This window comes from Vicia villosa, unplaced genomic scaffold (assembly GCF_029867415.1).
Source record: "Vicia villosa cultivar HV-30 ecotype Madison, WI unplaced genomic scaffold, Vvil1.0 ctg.000822F_1_1, whole genome shotgun sequence".
NCBI classification, from domain to species: Eukaryota; Viridiplantae; Streptophyta; class Magnoliopsida; order Fabales; family Fabaceae; genus Vicia; species Vicia villosa.
In genome coordinates, this window is record NW_026705361.1 from 610,650 (window position 1) to 616,828 (window position 6,179).

The window sequence follows — 6,179 nt, forward strand, 5'->3', positions numbered from 1 at the left end:
AAAAAACAAACGCATATATAGTGTCTAATGGTTATTTTATGTAATACTTCTTTTTCTTTTGTTCTCCCACAACACTTGAAGAAACATCCATTTATTTGGGTGAATTTTTTCATGTTTTTTCTCAAATATACTATTTTCGAAGTAGTATTGATGTGATATTGTGAGTAATTCATGTTATATTTCTTATTGATGTGATACTTGATAAAATTTTAATAGAACTACTTAGGGCAGGAATTTGAGACATGGATTGAGGTTATAAACTCAAATTCATTCGAAGCTAATATTGATTTCACAAGAAATTAATGATAGGTAAGAAAACAATTATCAAAATTTAGTAGTAAATTTTTCCAAATCTGCTAACGATGCTGAGAGTTGAGAGAATTTCTCATAAGAATCACAATGAAAAACTTTTTTATTCATACAACTTATTGATCACTAATCACACGAGCATGGCCTAAAAACATCAAAAGAACAAACAGGTTCATAGAGTAATGGTATGAAAGTAATGGTTTTTTGTTCCTAGAGTTGTATGATATCTTGCAGCTGAATGCTTCAAGCCTCTTTGCTACTTCTGACCCAATTTTTTCCATCCCAACAATTCCAATCTTTTTACCTGTCAACTGAAACACAGCAGTTCACATGTTTATTATCAAAACTGTTTAAATATGGGAAGCTAGCATGAATAAATAAGAAAAACTGCAGACCTTAGAACCGAGTGGAAAATCGGAAGAGGAAGGTTGAATCTGTCGTCTCAAGAAGCGATCGGCCGCGGTAATTTTCCTGCTGACGTCAATCAACAAACCCACGGCCATATCAGCAACATCGTCGGTGAAAAGATTTCCGATATCGGCGACCTGGATATCCCGACGGCGACACTCGGAGAGATCAATGTGATCAGTCCCTGCGCTAGGGGCGCAGATGAGACGGAGGGAGGGGAGAAGTTGGAGGAGGTCGGCAGTGACGGGGGAGACATGGCTACAGACAATTGCAACTATCTAGGTGTAATTATATTTGGGGATGTAGACTACCAGGCAATTCAAGAATTGTAAGCAATTCATCACTGATTCAAAAGCCACTGATTCTCAGCATCTTAGGCTCATGTTTTCCCCTCATCGGCTGCACCCATCTTTGATAACCTTGCAATCCAATCCTTCATATTTATTTTCCCCTCAAAACCAGACGGCAAAATCGTCAATTTGTTAAGTGAACCATAAAGGTATGAGAGCAAAGGATGAACATAGTTAGTAAATTAACTAAGGTAACTGGTTCAAATCTGCTCAATATTAATATTCTTACCTCGGAACCAGTAAAAACTGTTGGTTCTTTTTCTACCAACTGAGATGTTGTGGAGGGATTTGTAGACAACTTAGTAAATATTTTTTTCACCTGTTCAACAAAATATTCATGCTTTACAGCTCCAGATGCAGCTATCACCTAGGAAATTAGACCCACACAGAAAAACAGCCATCAGGCTAACTTCCATATCTAGATGTTACTCCAACCGTCCCAAAATAATTGATTCAAAATTAACGATTCACAAAATAATTGTAACGCATGATCACATAACTAAACCTGTAAACTATTCACAGCAAATTCAACCCAAACACACACAACAAAGCCTTAATCAAACATGTTAAACAGATCCGTACAACAATACAACAAATCATTTCTATTTCATGTAGAACACAATCAATAATAAATTATTCACCAACAAAAGCCTATAATACCTCTTCCATTTCCCTAAGAATAACATCCCGCTCCCGGCTGATCCGATTCTCATCAAACTTTGAATTCTGAAGAATATCAGCCAGAATATCAAGCGCAACTGGAACATCATTCAGCGAAACCTTAGCATAATAAGCAGTCTGCTCCCTCGACGTACACGCGTAAAGTACCTGCTACATATCATAAATTAGAGTGATGCCAAACCAATAAAGACTGAATTTTGGCTCTCCTGAAAACATCAGCGGGATACATGAAGCTGCAACAACGGTAGGCATTGAATGATGCAGTCATGATGATTAGAGGTCTACAGTTCTGATGCAACCAAATACTAATAATTATACTTGCAAATACTTATCCATGTAGATAATAATTATACTTGCAAATACTTATCCATGTAGAGTTGAACATGAATGCAATACCTATATAAGTTATGTAAACCTTTGCCAAATGCAAAATGGGGGCAAATCACAAGAGCAACAACAATTAATCTTATTTAAAGGCATACCTTCTACATCATCATCTTCCTCATCATTATCGCCGTCCTCGTCTTCCTCATCATCGTCATCCTCAACTACATGCTCATCATGGTGCAAAAACATATCACTCAAATGTTCAAAAAAATCAGCAATCCAGCAAACAAAGTATTCAGTTTCTACACTCAGTATATGAATAGAAAAACTTAAGTAGAGTCAATCCTTGTGCCTGTTCATCAGTGTTGCAAACAAAACACCAGAATCAACAGTAACTTGCATCATGTAAAATACTTATCTTTCAATGGTCACGACGATACCGCGAATTCCATGAAATGAGATTGGACACTTCGTTATCGCATCCTGCCTGCCAAGACCTGTAGATGGTGTTTTGAAATTCATGCTATCAGTAAAATTTGAATCAAGCAGTGCCAAGGTTTACACATGAAATTCAAGAAAATAGCAAAACGTTCACCATTGTTGCTTCTTCTCTGTTGGCAGCTTATACGCTGGTGGCTTCACTAAACCCTAATAAGCATAACCTAACTGAAAAACAAAACAATCTTAGATCTGTTGATCCGAAAATCATCAAACCTAACCTTAAAAATAACCTGCAAAGAGAGAGAGAGAGAGAGAGAGAGAGAGAGAGAGAGAGAGAGAGAGAGAGAGAGAGAGAGAGAGAGAGAGAGAGAGAGAGAGAGAGAGAGAGGGAAGGAAAGGGGTTGTGGCGGCTAGGTTAGGGAAGGAAAGAGAGACAAGGAAATGGAGATGAAAGAAAGAGAGAGGGACTCTTTATGGAGATGAAGAGAGAAGGCAGTGTACTGATTAAGGAGATTTGCAAGGAAATGGGGGAAGTTGGGGGAGCGTGAGTATTACCCGGCGGATAACGCATGAAAGGCAGCGGATGTCTAAGCTTTGGACGGAGGTAGTATTCCTCAGTTGTGTGGTTCCCCAAGATGAAAAGAACTTCTGCAGAGGAGTGTGTATAAAATTGATTGGAGGGAAATGAAAAATGACAAAAAGTTGAATGGAAGTACAAATCAATTTGAGTTTGTCCAATGAGAAACACACAAATGGCAAAGATGAAATTTTAATTTGTTAATTACTTAGATAGCCTTTTGGTAGTGTAAAATTTTTTTGAAGAAAGGGTATATTAGTCAGTTTGGGCAACATTATAGTATTGGGTAGATAGTTGATTTTTTATGACAACCGATGTTGGACTCTTCCACCTGCAAAACCAGTTGCAATTCTCACTTGAACAACAACAACCATCCTGCTTTTAAAGATCTAAAATCAGTTCATTATCTACCATACAACACGATACCAAGCTTGTAAAAAGACGATACCAACAACCATCTTCCTTATTATTTTCAGGTCTAACATCAGTGAGTAATAAAGATTTTAGACAGTAAAAAGACCTTGTTGAATAGATACAACACGATACCAAGCTTGTTGTTTTCAACTAAAAGCATGTTGGTTCTCCAAAACAGTAAAAAGACCTTGCTAAAAACCAAATTGTGAATCAACTATTGTATCTATTTTTTTTAGGTGTTTCTCATTCATCCTGCTAATTCTTCACTGAATCACATCAGTAATTTTTTTTAGGTGTTTTCATTAGTGTAATTCAATTAGATTTGTATTACAAGATTCATAAATGTTTCATATTTCATTTGAGGTTTGTAATTACCTTCCAATAATACATACATCAGCGATGTTGCTTAATTATCTTCTTTTGTTTTGGTTTTGTTATGCTTCATTTGCAATTTGGTACAAGTGTGTTTGAAGTTAGGAAATAATATTATTATTGATTGTGATCTTTATGATTGAAAAGATTTTTTAGGACAGTACTGCTGGTACTGTTATGTTGATATTTTTCTAGATATGGTGAGTTGTAATCGGTGGTATGTATTGGATCATGGATTCTGCTAGGATTTGTCAAGTTGTGGTAGATAGGCATATGCTCCTAATCAAAGAATTTACATATATCTACCAAGTTGTTGGGCTGAATAGACCATGTCAATTAATTTATTTGATGGCAGCAACTTGTGGTTGGTTGGTGTGTATTTGTTAATGATTTTGCCTAGCTATGCTAACTTTAGCAGATTGATAGTATTGCTTAGGCTCACATTGATTATGTAGGACAAATCATGGTGTTATGGTGAATCAGTTGAAGTTGCAAAATCACCATAAATAAATAATAAACAAACAAACACCGAATGAAATTTTTAGATATATAAAAATACAGTGTAGAAATATCATAATCATCTTTGGTGCTTATATTAAAAGCTTACATTTATGAAAGAAGCACACTTGTTTGACATTCTATTCATTACTTTTGAATTCTGCATAATATATTTAGCAAATTGAAGTCCACATTCTCTATATTTATAGCGTTTAAGCAAACATATTTTCAGCTGTGTTGAAAGAGAGATTGGTAGATATAAAACAAGGATGATGATGATGATGAACAGTAGCTGGGTTGAACGATATAAAAATCAGAGTAGTTATGAAAGATGATGATGAACAGTAGGTGGAAAATATAAGCTGCAGGTTGGAGATATGGAGATATGGAAGTGTTCAAAAGTAGAGTAGTTGGGTTGAGTTTAAAAAATGGTTTTGGAATTGTAGAAGTCCCACATCGATGGGTGTAGAGATAATAACATTCTTTATATACCAAACACCCAAACTTTAAAATTAATTTAAAATTGCTTGAGACCAAATCGGCCATATGGATTGGAAATTTACTGCCAAAGATAATACTACTTTTGTTTTCATGTGTATGTAGACTAGAAAAAAGTGAATAGATAAGTACGAGAGAGAGTGTCCGTATGACATTAGTATAAAGTATATATATATATATATATTTGATTTGAATATTATATGATTTGAGTGATAAAAACCATTATTTAATTTTTAAACAAAGTAGATTTTAATTAGTTTGGTTTAAATCCAAGATTAAAATATTGAATCAATTCAATTAGTTTGTATGGAGTCATTAATTTAGTTCGTGAGTACAAATCAAACTATGATTTGAGTGATAAAAACCATTATTTAATTTTTAAACAAAGTAGATTTTAATTAGTTTGGTTTAAATCCAAGATTAAAATATTGAATCAATTCAATTAGTTTGTATGGAGTCATTAGTTTAGTTCGTGAGTACAAATCAAACTATGATTTGAGTGATAAAAACCATTATTTAATTTTTAAACAAAGTAGATTTTAATTAGTTTGGTTTAAATCCAATATTAAAATATTGAATCAATTCAATTAGTTTGTATGGAGTCATTAATTTAGTTCGGGAGTACAAATCAAACTAACTCTTTTTTACTTTGTTTAATAAATTTCACTTCTTTAAAAAAGATATAAAATATTGTATATTTAGACATATGTAATTGTAAGTTATTATATTATTATATCATTCCTCTATTTCAAAATAAATGTTTCTTTAACCATCGATTGGCTACCAAAGATAGACTAAGGAAATTTGGTTTGTTGGCTTCGGATGATTGTTGTTTTTGCCAAAAGGAAGAAACAATACAACATCTCCTTTTTGAATGTAACAGGAGCAAAGCTATATGGAAAGAAATATTGGAATGGATGCACATTCAGCACGAGCCTCAAACGTGGGATGCAGAATTGGCTTGGATTACTCAGATATGCAAGCGGAAGAATTGGAGACCCGTATCCTTGTATGTGCTGTTGCTGAAACCATATATGCTATATGGAAGTTAAGGAATGATACTATTTTTGGTCATGATGTGAAGACTAGAATTGGGAGAGATATTATTGATACAATAGTATATAGGTGTTGGGAGCATGTTAACCTCAGACCTCATTTAGCATCGCTGATGCTATAGATTGTTTTGTTCTTCCTAGAATCATTTTGAAATTAGGTCTATGATTACTTTGGGTTGGATCGGTTGAGATCGCCTTGTATTCACTGTTTCTGAATTAATCAAATCTTTTATTGATTCAAAAAATGTT

At 34.2% G+C, this 6,179-nt stretch overlaps 1 long non-coding RNA gene across 3 annotated transcripts; it reads right to left on the minus strand.

The window, feature by feature from the left end:
- Positions 1-321: 321 nt before the first annotated feature.
- LOC131631408 (uncharacterized) lies at positions 322-3,219 on the minus strand. 3 transcript variants are annotated; one of them, XR_009292674.1, is made up of 7 exons: positions 3,072-3,219; positions 2,671-2,741; positions 2,231-2,572; positions 1,728-1,895; positions 1,297-1,434; positions 705-1,168; positions 322-620 (listed from the first exon to the last, which is right to left on the minus strand). It is a non-coding gene; the product is annotated as an uncharacterized LOC131631408 (long non-coding RNA). The 3 variants fall into 3 exon arrangements; XR_009292672.1 differs by having other exon boundaries at positions 705-1,434; XR_009292673.1 differs by having other exon boundaries at positions 705-1,434; positions 1,728-1,981.
- Positions 3,220-6,179: the final 2,960 nt, after the last annotated feature.